The sequence below is a fragment of the Vigna unguiculata genome, chromosome 11 (genome assembly GCF_037176805.1).
Source record: "Vigna unguiculata cultivar grain cowpea cultivar isolate G323 ecotype 2 chromosome 11, ASM3717680v1, whole genome shotgun sequence".
NCBI lineage: Eukaryota > Viridiplantae > Streptophyta > Magnoliopsida > Fabales > Fabaceae > Vigna > Vigna unguiculata.
In genome coordinates this window covers 18877111-18896001 of record NC_140802.1, presented here as the reverse complement: position 1 = coordinate 18896001, position 18891 = coordinate 18877111, and the positions used below count along the sequence as shown (strand labels likewise).

The window sequence follows — 18891 nt, the reverse complement described above, 5'->3', positions numbered from 1 at the left end:
GCTAGAGTCCTCGGAAGAGGACCTCCTCCTTCTCCTCTCATCTTCCCTAAGCTCAAGTCTTTGGATGTGCTCTTGTAGGAAGATCTCACTTTGCCTCCTATCCGCCCTCAATTGGTCAAAAGTTTCTCTCCTACTCACTTCCGTCTCACGTAAGATGTTGGCAAGGGTTATTTGTCCACTTTCTTGGGCCATAGGAGTCACCATGGGAGGGGAATAAGGTGAGGCCGACTCCTCCTCTTCTTCTACCTCCAAGATTGGATCCATATTCATGTTCCTACACCAAAAACTCACCAAAAACCGAGACAAGGAAGAGGTTAGCTAACAAATAATTCCAAACCCGAGACCAAGTGTGGTCTTCTCAAGCACCCAAGTGATTTTTATCACACTCCCAAAGCACACAAGCAAGGCTAGCACTCAAAAACCTTCCAAACAAGTGAAAACACCTTTAAAGAGATGAAAACCTTTTCAAAGCTCAAACAAGTGGCTCGGCCACAACACTTTAGGAAGACAAGGAAAAGAAAACTACTAAGACAAAACAAAGATTACCTAAAGACAAGCAAGCAAAGCTAAAAAAAACAAGAAAGTTTAACTTCTAAGGAAACTTGTTTTTAAAGACAAAACTTGAACAAGACTAAAACAATGAAAAGCACTTTTAAGGACTCTATGGAAAGCATTTGAACAAGCCAAGATTATACCTCAAATTATGCATACACCATGAAAGATCATAACCAAGTCAAAGCATGGAACTAATTTGCCAATATCACCCAAAATCCAAGTATAAATTTTGGTAGCATAACACCTAGTAAAAATGGCCAAATGGATTCACCAAGCATTGTAAAAGCTCTCGGCCAAACAGTTTTTGGTCTTGAAAACACTTTTTCTTTTCAAAACTAGGTACTTCAAATGATGAGAAGGATGTTTTAGGGTGTCTTGAACACTTAGTTCCTTAAAATTAGGTCAAAATCAATTTCAAGGAGCATACAACAACACAAGGCATAGATCTCATGCAATAGTTCAAAAACTTAGAAACAAGAACAAGAAAACTCAAAGAAGCATATGACAAGAGACTCAAGCACAAGTTAGACACATTTAGAGACTCAACATGACACACACAAAGACACAAACATGTAGCTATCATGCATTTAAACTCATGGATTTGAGGCTCAAAGAGTAAGTATCAAAAGACATGTTATCCAACCACATTTAGGAGCAAAAGAGTCACAAAACCGAAGCCAAAATTGCCACAACATAACCTGAAAATGTTGTTTTTCGTATTCTCGGCAGCTCTGACCTTTGCTCACTCATTTGATCATAACTCTCTCCACAGCTCTGACCTTTTTCGTATTCTACCTTGACCTCCCGAATAAAGTTGGCAAACTTTGAAGGCAAATCCTACATCATTAAAACGTTTATTGTTAGCATAATTATTTGAATTTAATTATAGTAATAAGCATAATAATAAATAAGAAGGAATATACCAAGTGACTTGCTTTGCTTTCATACTTTGACAATTTCACTGAAAATATAGATCTTGTATTTTGATGAGTAATACGGTTCATAAATGTTGTCCAACTTGTTGGTGTACATCCACCTTTAAACACTGTTAGGTGAAATAAACAATTTCCCAAATACTGAAACTGGATGTGAGAATCACTTTGAATTTGATACAAATTTCTCATATTAAACCAACCTTCAGTGATCATTGGGTTATCTGAATCCATGTTATAGGTAATTGTTGTGGTCATACCATTTACATCTACCAAGTGCCACTGTGAGCCTAATTCGTGTGCATAACCAACAGCAAAGTGTCGATCAACAAACAAAAATGGCTACAAAACAATGAGGATACTAAATTATTTTCAAACAATAAAGACATTATGAATATTTTTTCTGCAATAACAGAATGAAAAACAAAACATATATAAGTTGTCAACAGACTTATATATGAACAAAAAATATATTTATTTATAACAGACGTTCATAAAAATTGAATTCAGAATTAATAATTATTTTAAAAAAATATATAAAGAAAAAAAAATTGAAAAAATTCTGAACATTGAAATAATAAAGAAACTCAAGTGAGAGGTGCAGTACATACGTGTAGGGTAATAGATCTAAATTTGTAATTGTGTTAAAATTGAAGACATACCTTAGTGATGAAGGATTATCTTGTTTCCTTTTAGAGTTATGAATATGGTGAAGTTATTTAAGAAAGCTTTTTGAAAATTCCCACTGGACATTAAGATAGCAAGCTATCTAGATGTGAAGGTTCATTTCTCAAGCTCATGAAAGGAAGAAGAGAGTTGGATTCAAGCTTAAACTCACACAACATTAACAACACTTAAAGAACCAAAATGAAAGAAGAAACATTAAAAATGGAAAGCATAGAAGATGAAACATGGAAGAAGCACGCCACTCATAGGGGGGGATCTAAGCCAACCAAGCCCTAGAGATGAGTGATGGTGCAGCCACTTGCAAGCAAGATAAGGCAAAGGTGAGTTCACTTCTAGGAAGGAGAGCTCACGAAAATTTAAAGGTTGAAACACAATAGTTTAGAAACAAAATGATCAACCCTTTTACAAGACAAGGAGCACCCTTTAAATAGGAGTTCATAGGGGTCCTTTAGCAAATACAAAAACATGAAAAAGGATTAATTAGCAAACCCTAAACCTAATGTGAGAGTGAGTCTTGGCCAAGTGAAGGAAGATGATTGGTGGAGGCATTCCCATGAGGATTCTAGGCCAAAAGAGGAAGGAGACCAAGTGACCTTCTAAGGCATAAACCACAAAGGCAAAAGGAGACAAGGTACATGTCTACTTTTGCTTTTGCTTTATGCTTTTTGCTTTCCTCTCTCTTCCACTTCATCCAAGTGCTCCAATCACCAAGTGCCACCTAGCCATGCTCTACTTTCTCTTAATTACCTACAAAACAAGACAAACAAGGATTAGCATGTTGGTTTAAGTTAATCTAATCTTGGTCAAAGGTCAACTTTGGATCAAAGTCAACAAGTCAACCAAAATAAATCAACTAGAAACCAACTTAGGGAATTCAAACTAAAGTAATGCAAAACAAAGATAAAGGTGATGGAATAGAAAACTCCCCTCTAGACATGCTTCTAGTGATCCTTCTTGATGGAGCTTCTAAGGAGGTGGTCATGCCTTCATCACTTAGAGAATATGTAGATGGTGTTGAACTTCCAAAGTATTGTTCTCTGATGTTGGGCTTGGTCCATTTCCAATTTTGTAATTGCAGAGAAATGGAGGTTGAAATGTAGTGTTGAGTGAAGGATGCGTATGAAATGGTAAAGTGAAAGTTGTGAAGGAATGACAACCTTTAAGTCAGAATACAGAACATTGTCACGTGCAAACAGTGACAACAAATTTAAAATTGTTATTGTTCACTGTCAGTAAAGTAACAGATAAAATAAAGTATAGAAGTTACAGGTAAAGTAACAGCAAAAATATATAATTCAGATTCTTTAACATTTACAAAATTAAACAAATGAAATGCAATTATGTCAATTCGGATTCAGTAACACCCAAGCACATGTATGTAGATATTTATTGTTGAAAATAGAGTAAACCAACAAATAACAATTGAAAACCAATATATATATATATATAACTAATAGAAGAAACAATAGTGTATTAATATATAAGAAGCATTACTGGAATGCAGAGAAGTAGCTCCTGGAAAAAGAAATTATAAACAATGAAAGTATGACAACATTTATCAATCACTATATATTATACAGTTCTAATCTGCATGAACTGTAATGTGCACCAAAATTTGTATATGGACCCAAAAAATAAAGTAATCTGCACCAATTGTAATCTGCAAGGTAAAAATTAAATACAGTTAAATGTAAAATAATTGAAAATTTGTAAGAATTATATAAAAGTAATTTGTATACCTTTATCAAAGATTTTCAAAGATTTCTTTGTAAACCACATTTGTAGTTGTAGTGGTTACTTTTCCATCTTCATCCAGAATTAAGATTTTTAGTCCTTTCTTTGATGTGACTCTAGAAACTGCTACGTACAATTGTCCATGAGTAAAAACTGGGCGAGGAAGATAAAGTCCAACTTTAGAAAGAGTTTGACCTTGGCTTTTGTTTATTGTCATCGCAAAGCATAAGGATATTGGAAATTGCCTCCTTTGAAATTTGAACGGGATGCTGGAATCAGAAGGTGTCAAGTTCATTCTTGGTATGAATATTTTGTCACCAACATTTTTGCCAATTATTACTGTAGCAGAGATAACATTCTTTCCCAAATCATTAACTTGCAACCTTGTACCATTGCACAGACCATTTGCTTGATCAATGTTTCTTAAAAGCATAATTGGTACGCCAACTTTCAATTTAATCCTATGATTTGGAATTCCTGAACATTTAATATCATTCAGAAACTCTTGAGTAAACCACTCACCTTGAATTTCTTGATCATCATCAGATTGGCAAGGAGTGTCTGAACTTAAATAAACTTTTTCTTCACCAGGAATCAAAGATAAAATAAAGTCATTTACTTGTTCAACACTATCAATTGTAGGGCAAAGTATTGCACCATCATCAAAGAATCCAGGAGTCATGATATTTTCAATTAGACCACCATAAACAAATTTGACTAAAGAAAGTAAAGGTGTTTCACTTTCCTGAATTAGAAGATCTGTTGGTATTGAAAGGTTGGCTTCACCACTTTCATTCAAATTCATATTTCCATCTCCAATTTTAAGAATCCAATCAGCAAATTCTTTTATATCTTTTGCACTTTCATTTGAAGTAGCAGTCTTTAACCTCATGTTTTGTAATAGCTTAAGAACTGTGCAATATTGCCACAAATCAGAATAGTTAATTGATGAGTTCACAATATCATACCTTGATCCCTTTCTTACTACTGGCAAGATTTGTCTAAAATCACCGCCCAAGACCACCACCTTTCCACCAAATGGTTTGTCAGCATTATGTTGATTCGTAGCTCTCATAATGTCTCTCAATGTTCTATCAAAAGCTTGAAAGCATAGCTTATTCATCATAGGAGCTTCATCACATATTATAATTTTTGCTTCCATCAATAGTTTAGCACGAAGACTTCCTTGATTGATGTTACATGTTGATTCATCAATGATTGCTAATGGTATGCAAAAAGTAGAATGAGCAGTTTTACCTCCAGGAAGCAATAAAGATGCAATCCCACTTGAAGCTACATTAAGGGCAATCATTCCTTTTGCTCTAATAGCAGCTGACAAAAGTTTTCAGAGATATGTTTTTCCAGTACCACCATAACCATATAAGAAAAAGAAATTCCCTACCTCTGAGTTCACTGCCGTCATAATTCTGTTATAAACATGTAGTTGCTCATTAGTGACAGACTGCAATAGAGATTGATGTAGCTTCTCCATTTGTTCTTTATCATAATTCATTTCATCAACAATGAACCTGTTTTGAAATTTGAATGAATTTGAAAGATCAGGTTGAGGAAGGCAACTATAATCTGATAAAGCTCGCCCATTTGAATTTAGAAGTTCTTGTACTTCTAGTAAGCAAAGATTGTGTAAATCATGCTCTTCAATTTGTAAATCTAAAAAATAGAATATGTAATTAATACCTAATTATGGAAAAAACAGTGTAGAATAATTCAATTTAGTACCTGGTATGTTCAAGTCTTTTCTTTTTTGATATAGGATACCATCTGCAAGTAAAGTCCAAGTTGCATCCCAAACAACATTTGGCTTAGACATTGTATTCATGATTAACAAAGCAACAAATAACCTTCTAAGTTGATTACCAGATGCAAGATGGCTAGCCTCTTTAATGCCATCAATGAATTCTTTGTCATCTGCCAATAATCCTAATTCTTGGCAAGCCTCTTGGTATGTGGAGAATGTTTTACCATTAATTGTCTTTATACTATCATGATCAATACAACCTTTTTGTTTTGTTAGTAAGATTCTCATGTAGTAGCATTCACCTGATCCTGGAGGAACATATGTTAGTCGACCAATACTATAACCTTGCTTTCTTGGTTTCCATTGTTTTTGTTGAGACATCCAAACAAACTTTGTTGGAAATTCAGCATAGGTCAAGTTTCTACCTTCCTCAAATTTTTTGTTAGCTTCAAACCAAGCTAGGAACATGGTGTTCATATTCTCATTCCTATGCAATACATCATCAATTCGATCATCATCTTTAAACAAAACTGGTTGTTGATCTTGTAAGTGAAAAGTTAATCGTTGAACAGCTGGCCACCGATGATGGATATCAAAACCAAAAATTCGCCAAACTGCTTCACATGCAGATAAATATCTACAATCAGAGTATCTTTTTATCTTATCAACAATACGCATCTCTGTAGATTCATTCTCCTTGTCTGTAATTTTAATTGTTGCTCTATCAGGACCTTTGTTTACATATTTGAACAAATACTTGATTGAGTTGGATTTGTTGCAATATTCTGTATTAACATGAGCTTGATAACGCATTAACAAAAGAGGACTATACGGCACCACATTTGCATTACCTAATTTATGTCCATTTTTCAACACAAATAAACCATCATCTCTACGTCTATATACAGGATATCAATCTTCATCAATTGTAGTTGAATGTCTAAATTTTTTAGGAAAAAATTTAGAACACCGACCTTCTTTCATACATGGCGAGTTGAATCTAGCAGCTCCGCAAGGACCATGTATCATATATGTTTGAACAGCCTTTGAAAGTTTAGGATAGAGATCTGGATGAGGAAGTTCAGCAGAGATAACTTGATCTATATGCTTTGCATTTTCTAACTTGTTAGAGTCACTCAACCATAGTAATATATGAGCATGTGGCAGACCTCTCTTCTGAAATTCAACAGTATACATACCTAAATTTGTAAAATAATTATTAGAGAAAAAAATAGGCAGAAAAGAAAAATAAATTAAGAAAATTAAAATTGTATACCTGCATTGACTTTGCCAAAGAAATTATTCTTCTTGAAATCTGTCATCATTTGGTCTAATTTCATTTTAAAAACTCTACAAACTATGTCTGGCCTATCTGAAGCAGTTAATCCTCTTGATTTGACAAAATCAACAATTTCAGGCCAATTTACATTACATGTGATTGTTATAAACAAATCTGGATAGCCATACCTCTTACAAATTGCCATAGCATCTTGGCAATTATTGAACATGTATCTCATACCACCTGTAAATGAAGCTGGAAGAACAATATGCTCACCAATGGAAGAAGGATCAGTTTCACCTTTGTTAACAGCTTCTTGTAACCCATTCAGAATATCTGAACGAATGAGTTTTTGATTATTTCGTATAAAAGACAACCTTTGGGCTTCAATCATGGTGTATGTATCCACTAAAAACTGTTGAAACAATCTACGTGAATTTACAACATTACCAAATTCAACCTTTCTCTCTTATATTCTGAAAGCAATGAATTCTCGTAAAGAAATGCAAATTCTCTTTCTACTTTGTCCATATTTTTGACAATCTCTAATTGGAATATCCTCTTGATAACCATCCTCTCCGTATGGGAAAATCAAAGGATATTGAAGAGGAATGAAACATGTGTGTGTTTCATGTAGTCTTGTTAATTGACTAGAAACTTTCTTGACAATGATGTCCCTTCCTACATCTAAGGTGCTCAAATCACCAACAATCAATGCTGCCACTTCATCTGCTACTGGTGTATTATATACTCTAGGATCCTTAAAGCGATGTCTAAATAACCTCAATCCAAAATCTCATTGTTCATGATCATGTATAAAATCTCTTACTCTTCTGAATGTTTGAGCAAGTACATTGTGTTTGTCAATCATTTTCTTCAATTCTTCGATCAATGATTTATCAAATATGGATTGCTGACTATCATACCTGAAAAAGTAAATATTAGTCAATTATATGCCAATGATGGCTAAAACATAAAGAAACTATTTAAACATACCCAAAGTGACTAACTTTGTTGCTTGTTTCATTTTCTGTGTCATAAATATATAGTTGTGCAAATTTCAGATTTGATCCTTTTTCGGGCAATAAACTTCCAATGCGATGGTAATTTTGACCACTAAGAATAAATTGAGGAGGACCTGATCCATCGTTGATTGAGGAATGGATCTTAGCACCAATGGATGTAAATGAGAACATGTTGTTGTAACTTCTTATGTAATGTAAGAAATTCTGGCTTGTACTGTCTTCTCCTTTTAACAACTTTTGAAGCAATTGTGGAGGTTTCTTCAACAATGGAAGTTGTACTTTTCCCTTTTGACAACAAAGAGAGAAATCAACTTGTTTTAATCTTTTGCATTTATCAGATCTTTCTTCGTACCATAGTTGAGCTTGACAATAGGGACACTCAAGTGAACACTCCCCAACATCAACATTTCCTAAGTACATAAAAAACATATATGTCAGTAATTAAATAACATTTATAATTAAATATAAAAACACTAAAAAGTATTGTTTGACCTTGAATTTCAGCTTTTGAATACAAATCAGATTTGAAATGTCCAATTATGTTATCTGAAAGAAGAAGAAAGTATTTATTATTTAAAAAACAATTTAAATAAAGAAACACAAAGTATTTATTATTTAAAATGAACCATTATTGATTACCATCATTTTCATCTTCTTCAGAATTATTGTCAAAATCCAATATCTTCGAAATAGATCTAATAGACTGCTCCCGAGAAGGCTGATAGAATTGTAAACCTTTAACAAAGATTGAAATTAATATTAGGAAGCTGAATTTTTAACAATTAAAGAAATTAAAGTAATGAAATGAATTTTGTTTATATTATAAATTACCATGACTTTGGTGTTGTTGAACATAAAAAGGATTAACAACTTCAGAAAAAGCAGAAGAATTTAGTGAAGCATGACTGGAGCTGCTACCCACAATTTCTTTAGGTAACAGTTCTGTATTAAACACATTGATTTTGCTTCTTCCAATAGGACAATCAAATTGAACAATACCTGCAAGTACATCCATAAATTAATGAACTAAATATTATTTATATATATGATTTTGTAATTCTGTTATTAATTTAATTTATCATTCAAATATAATTTTAAATAGTAAAATATATTAGTGAAATACATTTTAATATGCACAACTCAATTTTAAAACAAAAAATAGTAAAATATATTAAAGCACTAATATATTAAGAGAAAAGCATTAAAAAAATTAATATATTTTTCATTTGTACCTTTGTTGTTACTGTTGCTGTTTTGCAAAATTGGAGCATTGGTAGATCAAATTGATGTAGAACCCTGAAATTCTGATAAGAGAGGTAGTAATAGAAAAATTTAGTATGAAAGAAATTCAATTGAAGATTTCATAATAATAGATATATAAAGAATTAGATATGAAAGAAATTACTTTTATCTGCCAACTTGTGATTTATAATAAGTTTCCTTCTTCTTCGTGCAGCTTTCCCATTATTTTGTTCAAGTTCTGCAAAATGCAGTCAAAAAAAGGATTATGAAATGAATTTAAAGATGAAACCAATTAATTATGAAATGATGTCATCTAATATGAATGTGTGTTAATTGTATAATATGCATTAAAGATGAAAAATGAGACTAATAAGTATGCAGTGCTAGCATTTGTACTGAATTTTGGATTAAAACTAAATTCAAAAACAAACTTACCACAATATGTCAACTCGGAAAGTGGCTTTCTAATAGTAGATTGAATTCTTTTATTCTGCACGTCTGTATCTTCATTGAGAGATAAGTAGGTTTTGCTAGTTGAATCTGGCGTAACATTTTCTTTGGATACTGGTAGAATAGTTAAAAAGTCCAATGAGAAAAGAATAGATGTCAAACAAATGCATTAATAAAGATTTGTGTTAGTGCAATCAATGGATTCAGATTTGTGAATGAAATGAAAAATAGTTTGATAACAATGAATGCAGTAATAAATTTGTTGGATGAAATTTATAGTGAATGAAAAAATTATTACCACAATATCTTATATGAGAAAGAGGTGTAGTATTGTCCTCATTTGTTAATGAAATCAAAATAAGAAAAAAAAATAACATAGATGTAGATTTAATTGGATGAGAAACGAATGAAATGAGCTCCAAAAAATGAAGAAACTTAAAAATGCAATGTGAGAAACATAAAAATATTGAACCTGTGGACTTCATCAAGGTAGTAGATAAATTTTGTGGGATAATGTTCTTCCTTTTTCTTCTTCCATTTGTTGAATCCATTTGGTTGTGATAATGTTCAAAGTGTGCAGAAGTTATGCATTGTATTGTTGTATTATGGTGTTTTACAAATTCATTACATGTTGGAGGAAGATTTAAAATTACAAATAGAAAACTAATAACAAAAGCAATTAACAATGCACTGTGAATAAAGTAAAGCAGAGAGGAAGAAAAAACCTATTAGTATATGTAGGCACATTTATAGTAATCAACCAACATTCTTCCTGATGATTCAGGTACTGTCAGTACAAACTTTTGACAAAAAAGAACAAACATTTCATTGATATGGAAATAGCAGAACTGAACAAATAACTCAAAATTTGGAAAAGCGTACCTTTTGAAAAAGATTTGATCTCCAAAGTCCAAATTGATGATTTGCAGACAATGCAAAGCCTCATTTCAGAATGTGGATCTGTGATATATGTCCTTTTTTGCCAAGCACAAAAGTACTCTGCTTTGTAATAGTCAACCATTCAAGTAAACATTTGTTTCTACATTTAGTGTAAAATGCAACTACTAAAGAAAGGCGAAAACAAAATAATTTTATTGTTTTCAAGTTTAGAAATGAAAAAAAATTTCGAAGAAATAAAATTTTAATTAAAAAACTTATAAGAGAGTTCAAAATGAAATGGGTTTTAAAGTTTTCATGGTTACTATATTAATAAAAAACAATTTCAATAAATTTTGCAACAAATATTAAAATAATTTTTGTAAAGAAATTAATAAAATCTTTTGAAAATTATATTGAGTTAGTATGCCCAAGTATTAGTACTGTAGAATATCAAGTTGGCTTCTTTATTATTACTGTTAAACTTTTTTTAAAGGAAAACAATCAAATATTTTAACATATTTGAATTCTTATCATAATCATTTCAAATTATTTATAGTATCGGAAATGTAAATTTATTTTAGAAAATCATTACTTAAATAAAATTTGTATTACGAAAATAATTAAAATATAAAACGTGACGATAATTAAATTCGGTTAAATACTTTTAGATATGGCTTCTAATTATTAGAAGCAACAAAAAAAGGATGCTAAAACTATTACAAACAAAATAAAACCAAACTACTTTCAAAGTTCTTCAAAAAAACATACATAATATAAATAGAAAACTAAAAGAAAAGTGGAATATTAGAAATTGCATTCTTTGTGGACGTATACTTTGATCTTCTTCTTCTTCATTTTTTTGTCCGCTAGAAACACAAGAATATCTCCTTCTTCCAAACGATTGAATGTGCAGAAGTCCTTCCATCCCTTCCCAATCTTACTTGACTTCTTTGGTGTATTACGTAGCAGAAGTTTACATTGAACAATGAAGGTGTTGTTACGTCCCTGCAATTCCAACCTCCTCAACCTACGTTTACAAACGTAATCTGCAAAGTCAGATTGGAGGTCCTGAAAAAAGAACAAAATAAGACCACAAATACAAATATATAAAGAAAACAAAATATAAGACCAAAATAATAAAATTATAAGTTCACCAGATGGCTTCCTTTGCATTGATATTTTGACAATTTGACTCTAACAGATGTTTTTTTCGCAACCGAATTAGGTTTGAAAGAAATTTGGCACCAGTCGATATTGTAGACATGTTGGGGAATACAGTGATGTGGAAGGTAGAATTGCCAACATATCTAAATACAATTTGATGGATATGTTGCAGTTTATAAAAAACTCGTAGGCTATACCAACCATCCCTGAGAACGGGATGATTCACATCCATATTAAAGCTTAACTGATGTTGATTCCCTTCAATATCTTCCAAGTGCCAAACGGGTCCTAATTCCTCACCAAAAATAGCGAAAAATATTGGATCAACATGTCCAAACTCCTAATGAGACAAAAAACAGATAGAAAGGTCAAAAAGATGAATAAGACAAATATGAAACTGATGATGAAAGCATAAATATTAAAATACAGGAATAAAAACATAATTGGGTGATGTAAAACTGATAAAAACAAAGAACAGAAAAGTAATGAATTTGAATGGTTACTGGAAAAAGATGACATCTTTAGAAGAAACCAATAGTAAGTCAGAGTTGAAACAAAGTAAAAATATAAGTTGTCTTATGAAAGACAAAAAAGGTGGACATAGATGAGAAATGCATAAAAAACAGTCGTTTTAATTGATTTCAACGATTATTGAACAAAGATGACATTTTGATAACAAAAAATGAAATGAAGTAAGATTTGGAGAATAGATGATGAAGGAAAATATAGTTTAACATACATGAAGCATGGGAAACAAATAGAAAAAAACGACCTTTGAAGGATTATTGCAGAAAGTTTGTATTTTTATAAAGAAAATCGAGAATAAGTAATATTGTATAAAAAGTGATCACATAAAAACATGTTTTTGAACGATTAGGATGGATGACGAAGCAATGTGGTACGGTCTAAACTTAAAAAAAAAACATCAAAGCAAATATTTTTTTTAAGTTGTAATTAATAAAATAATAAAAGAAGGGTTTTTCAAAATTCAATGCTACTTAAAAAAATTTTAAAATTAATTTTGAGAAAGTATAACTAAATAAATAAATTTAAACAAATTACGAAGAAATGAACATTTTTTAATAAATAAAAACAAATAAGAAGTTGACAGAGTAATAACACATAAAAATAATATAATAAAATAATAAAATAAAAGATAACTAATTAATAAAAGAAGAAAACTTAATGATTAAGAAAAATAAAAATCAACTTTTATCCTTTAAATGAAAAGTTAGAAATGTTTTTTGATTTGTTAATCAATCTGTTTGATAAAGGAATCATGGTGAAAACATGAAATAATTTTTTTATGTTACGAAAACAATAATGTAGTTGGAAAATATACATAGATAAAAACTTAATGAATTTGATGTAGCTAGCATCATAATGTAGTTGACATTAAAAATAATATCAAAACATCGACATTAGGCTAGCAATATATACTAAATTTTAAAAATAAGCATATACAAGAAAATGTATATAAATTTAAAGAAATCTATTTAAAAAAGGTAAACAAATATTCAAAATAAAGGATTTTTTATAAACCAAAACAAAAGGAAAAACCTATGCTGAAATTAATTAATTTAATGTAGCTAGCATGATTATAGTGTTGACAATGTCAAATTATATCAACACACTTTGATTCAGCTAGCAAATTTTGAAAGAAAAAATAGAGTACAGAATTAAAAATAAGCATGAAATGTATTCATAATTAAATTAAAACATAGTTGAAGTAATATTGTTTTCAAAATAACAACCAAAGACAAACAGAAAATAATGGTCATAAGTACAAATACATAACAGCAGCAAATGTTTTTCAAAAAATAACATAACAAAAAATCCAAATAAAGTCTATCACTTTTCAATCTTTATATTCTTCTTCAACATCTTCACTGGAATCTTCTTGTTTTCTTGAACCATAGATCGACTTTGTCTTTTAAGTACTGGAACAGGTGGTTGAGTACCCAAATCAAGATTGTCCAGATGAGATGATTCTTTGCGGGTTAACTCATGAATTTGAACATCAATTACATTTTTATTTTTCAAGGATTCTTCGGGAGGAGCATGGCTTGATACTATATTGTTCAAATCATCACTTAGAGTCTCAAGATCATTTGATTCTTCTGTGAATTTGATCAACAAATCCTAAAAAAAAAAGATTAGCATATACAAAGCTTTATAAAATAAGTTAAATTGTAATCTTCAACTACCTCTGCAATGGAATCAGATGAGATTTGATTTGTTCGCTCATTTAATTTGGTTTCTTCTTCATTTGTAGAGTATAGATCCTAAAAATTGTATAAAATATTAATAATGATAAAATTTAAGAAAAAATTAGGCTAACATGTGAAAATAAATAGAAAAAAAAAACTTACCAAAGACTTAATTTCAACATCAGAAAAGCTTTCAATTACTTTTTCATCCATGCAAACTTTTTTAACTCTGAATGATTGTTCAAATTTGGTATTATAATCATTCTTGCACTCAACTTTGAAGAGATAGGTCTTATCAATTAGGACTTCAAACTCTTTAGACAAGTCTCCAGCAGCAGTGTTCTATTAAAAAAGCAATTAATATAAATGATGTAAATTAATGTTAAACGATTACTGTACAACAATAATGAGTAAAATAAGTGGAAACGAAGTACCCAATATAGAATAGTAAATAATTGATTGTGAATTCATTTGAAAATTATACAAAACATTTAAGTTAAATGTCAACAATATAAGCAGAATTGATTAGATTAAAAACTTAACCTTGTCTTGCAAGTCAAGAATGTCAGAGCATGATTTCTTCAACATTGCACTTGCATCACGATCAAATACAACAAAAGTTGTAGAATCCGTAGCATCAATTACACGAAGTTTCAGTTTAAACCTAAAAAAAACAATAAAGACATTATGAACATTATTAAGTTTTCTTAATATTATATTAATAAAATCCTGTTGTGAATATTGAAAATTTTACCTAGGTGTAACCTTAATGACATGCTTGTTACACTTTTCACAAAAAAACATTTTGGAATCAGGATAAACTGCTTTGTTGCAGATACATGCTGTATACCACCAATCATCATGATCTAGCACATGTTTGATAGTAGCTTTTACTACAAAAGTACTTTCCTGTAAAATTTAGAATATAAAATTATGAAAAAAAAAATAGTCATTAAATAAAAAAATTTATGTGGAACATAGAGACAAATATTTGAACCTGCTTAAAATCTTTTAGACCTTCAATTGAACTCCTAGGATGCAGCTTAATGAAATCATCTTCTAAGCTAACTTTAGAAGAAGCACAAAGTTGGGTAAGAGCTTGAGAATGAGATTCAGTATTATCCCACATCCTACATTAAAAAAATAATTTATATTACAAAGATATAGATATATCTATGTATAAACAAAGATATATGTTATCTATATAGACTTACATTTTTTTCAACTTGGTTGCATCTTCACCATCACAGTTAAAGATAATCTTGGTACAGTTCATACAGTTTTGAATAGAAACTTTATCTACAAAAGAGAAAATGTCAAAAAGATTTTTATTCATTAATACAACTGTAATAATGTGGTTTATGTTAGTTACCTTGGAAGGTCTTCACTTTGCAATAATGCAAAGCAATGACAACATGTTGATCCTCTCCAGAGGCCAGAAATGCATTTAACATATCAACATATTGACCAAATAAAGTACACTCCAGTTGCAAACTATTGAATGTTAAAAATAACATAAAAAGAGAAGCAGATGAAATACATGAAGAAAAATAAAAAACAATAAAGAACAAAAACAAATGAAATCTGCTTACCCATCAGCTTCAATAAGGATGACATTCATTTTGGTTTTCTTACCAGCTTTCTCTAGCTCCCGCTCTGTTCCAACACCAGTAAACATCCCAATCACATCTACAAAAAGAGGAAAAAGAAAGAAAAGAAATTAACAAAAAGTTATACAAAAAAATGAAGAAAAATAAGCAAAACATACTTACTAACTAAGTAATCTGTGTCAAAACCATCAGCTATGATGGTTGAAAAAGGGGTGTATGAAGTTGTAGTTTTCGGAACTAAGGTACTTTGCACCATATTGACCTTGGTTCCAAATTGGAAGTTGATCTTATAGGCATGTTTTGTGGCTCTATAAGAACCACCATTACATGAAACACTGAAAGATTGGATGGTGTAAACCTTGTCCTCTTTGATTTCAGACTGGAATTTGTATATCAATGTGCGTCTAACAGATGCATGGATTAGTACACCCTGAAAAAAAAGATTCATAAATGAAAAAATAGAAGCACATTTAAACTTACAAAAACATATCTAAACTTTTGGGTAAAAAAAAAATTTAGGAAAAGTCAAAAAATAAAAGCCGTTTATAGTTCAAGGAAGATACCTCTTGGTCTTGAAGAACAATTTCCATGGAAATGGAGTTTTTCCTTTTGTGTAATCTTCAACAAACCATAACCTTACAACTCTTGCAAGGATATTCCAACTCTCCTTCTCAGGGTTTAGTTCTTGTAAAGAGTGAGTGTGTTTTTGGATAACAGACATGGTTGAAGGAATGAGGAAAATGAGGGAAATCAGAGTAGAGTAAGGAATGAAGAAAGGTCTGCAGAAATGTATTTGTACAAAACATAAAAACATAAAAAGAATAGATTGGAAGATCATAAATACAAAACAACACCATACGCATGCTCTGGTTTTCATTTCACAAATTTAGAAACAATCTGCAAAAGCAAAATCAGATTTTGATGCGAAAAAAGATATTTACTGAAACAACACGCAAAGTGTGGTTTAGGTTAAACAAATGGAGTAAAAATTGGGAGAAGTGACTGACAAAAATACGAAGATCACAAAAAAGAACAAAAGCTGTTTTTCACATGGCTCAATGTTGTGCAATAAAAGGAAATATGGCAGAAAGCAGTACAAAAAGAAAACAAAAAGTAACTTTAAATGTTGTAAAAGGTTGACAAATCAACGAAAATAGGAGATAAAGATCTGATTTCAATATACCACTAATGAAAAAAGTAAGGGAATGCAATATTCATAACTAATCAACAACATGCAATAGGCCACAAAAATAAATTTTTAAAACTATAGTATGGAAGATCTTTGAATCAAAGATACAACAATTAAGAATCAAACAAAGAACATCAGACATCACAAAATCAATAACAAAGAAAGACATGTTTCTCAGTTAATAGAAACCAATAAAACATGAAATAGGCAAAATAAATCAATAAAACAAATTCATAAATAATTCATAAAGAATCAACAACAAATTATCTTATGAAATAAAATGGCAACAGATTCTGCATTTAAAGTTGAGGGACAATAAGATCAAGCTCAAACTTCTTCATCAGACATCAGAAAATCAATAACAAAGAAAGACATGTTTAATCAAAACACATGAATTAAACAATTAAACAATACAACATATTAAAGGAATTCCTTTGATTAAAACATATTCTCCTCAGCAGTGGAAGTCAGCAACTGGAATACGTAGTGGAAGTCAGGATGAAGTTATCTTATTAGAGTTAATGAAGGAATGAACCCAAAAACAACCTACATAAACAAAAAAAAAGAAAAAAATGAGTTAAAACAACATAACAGATTGATGAAATAACATAAAATATGAAATTAACATAAAAATGAAATAAACCTCAAATTTTGGGGTTCCAATTAAGCAAACCTGAAATCGTGGGATTTCTTGAAAGTTGATGTATAATCGCATGAAATTTGAGCAAACATTAACAATAAAAAAGATTAAGAAGTGAAGCAACTTTCTCAGTTACTAGAAACCAATAAAACATGCAATAGGCAACATATCAGATTCAAATGGTAGGGTTGGAAAAATGAGTTAAAACAACATAACAGATTGATGAAGTAACATAAAATATAAAATTAACATAAAAATGAAATAAACCTCAAATTTTGGGGTTCGAATTAAGCAAACCTGAAATGGTGGGATTTCTTGAAAGTTGATGTATAATCGCATGAAATTTAAGCAAACATTAACAATAAAAAAGATTAAGAAGTGAAGCAACTTTCTCAGTTAATAGAAACCAATAAAACATGCAATAGGCAACATATCAGATTCAAATGGTAGGGTTTGAGTCTGATTCAACAGAGAAATCGAGAGGTTTTAAAAAGGTACAGAACCACAAAAAAAATCTACACAAAGAAAAATATGAGTAAGAAATGAAAAATTAGGGTTTGAAATTAAAAGTGAAGAGATAAAAGTTATTACCAAAGAGCGATGGAGAGCGTTTTACGCGGCGTGAGAGAGATGGGCGCACAAAAGAACAAAAACAATCTACAGAAACAAAACAAAACAAAAAAAGAGTTAGAAGACAAAAAAATTGATGTTAACGAACTTGGATTCACTGAGTCTAAGAACAAAAAATTAGGGTTTGAGGATCGCGTTTCAAGCGGCGTCAGAGAGCTGACTAGGGTTTGATGAGGCAGAAAGGGGGAGAGTGCGTTTCCAATGGACAACGTTTCATGCGGCACAAAAGAGGACATGGTTTCAGTAAAGAGAATCGTGGACAGAACAAAAAGGTCGAATGAAGTTCAGAGAGAACAGAGGTGGATCGCGTTTGTGCAGGAAGAGCGTCTGAAGCAAAAAAACCATCTACACAAACAAAACAAACCAAAAAATTAGTTAGAAGCAAAAAAAATTATTGTTAACCCTAAAACAGTACGAATCAAGAGAATCGTGGAGATGGTTGGACGCGGCAAAAAGGTCGAATGAAGTTGAGAAGGAAGGGAGGTCGATGGCGTAGAAGTGGAGAATGCGTAAAATAGGTTAGGGTTCGACATAGGGAAAGTGAAGAGAGGTGGAGAACGTTATTTGGTGTCGCGTTTATGGAGGAAGAGCGAATCAGAGCGACTAAGGTGGAGGAGGAGGCAGAGAGCTGGAGGCGGAGGCAGAGGTGTGGCTAGGGTTTGACGAAGGAGCGACTGAGGTGGAGGAGGAGGCAGAGAGTTGGAGGCGGAGGGAGAGGTGTGGCTAGGGTTTGAGGAAGGACAGAAGTGGAGAGTGCGTAAAGGTTTGAGAGAGAAAGTGAAGAGAGAGAGGAAGTGAAGGGTTTGAGGAAGGTGAGAAGTGAAGAGTGCGTAAACAGAGAGAGAAAATGAAGAGAGAGAAGAGAAATGATTAACGTGAGTGTGGTGAGAAGCGAGAAAGATGGCT

General features: G+C 31.3%; 1 long non-coding RNA gene and 1 pseudogene across 1 annotated transcript; both read right to left on the bottom strand.

Moving 5' to 3' along the window:
* Positions 1 to 3918: 3918 nt before the first annotated feature.
* LOC146881604 (uncharacterized) lies at positions 3919 to 14129 on the bottom strand (annotated as a pseudogene).
* A 1000-nt stretch (positions 14130 to 15129) lies between these two features.
* Positions 15130 to 15592, bottom strand: LOC114168216 (uncharacterized). Its single transcript, XR_003600642.2, has 3 exons — positions 15509 to 15592; positions 15289 to 15410; positions 15130 to 15215 (listed from the first exon to the last, which is right to left on the bottom strand). It is a non-coding gene; the product is annotated as an uncharacterized LOC114168216 (long non-coding RNA).
* Positions 15593 to 18891: the final 3299 nt, after the last annotated feature.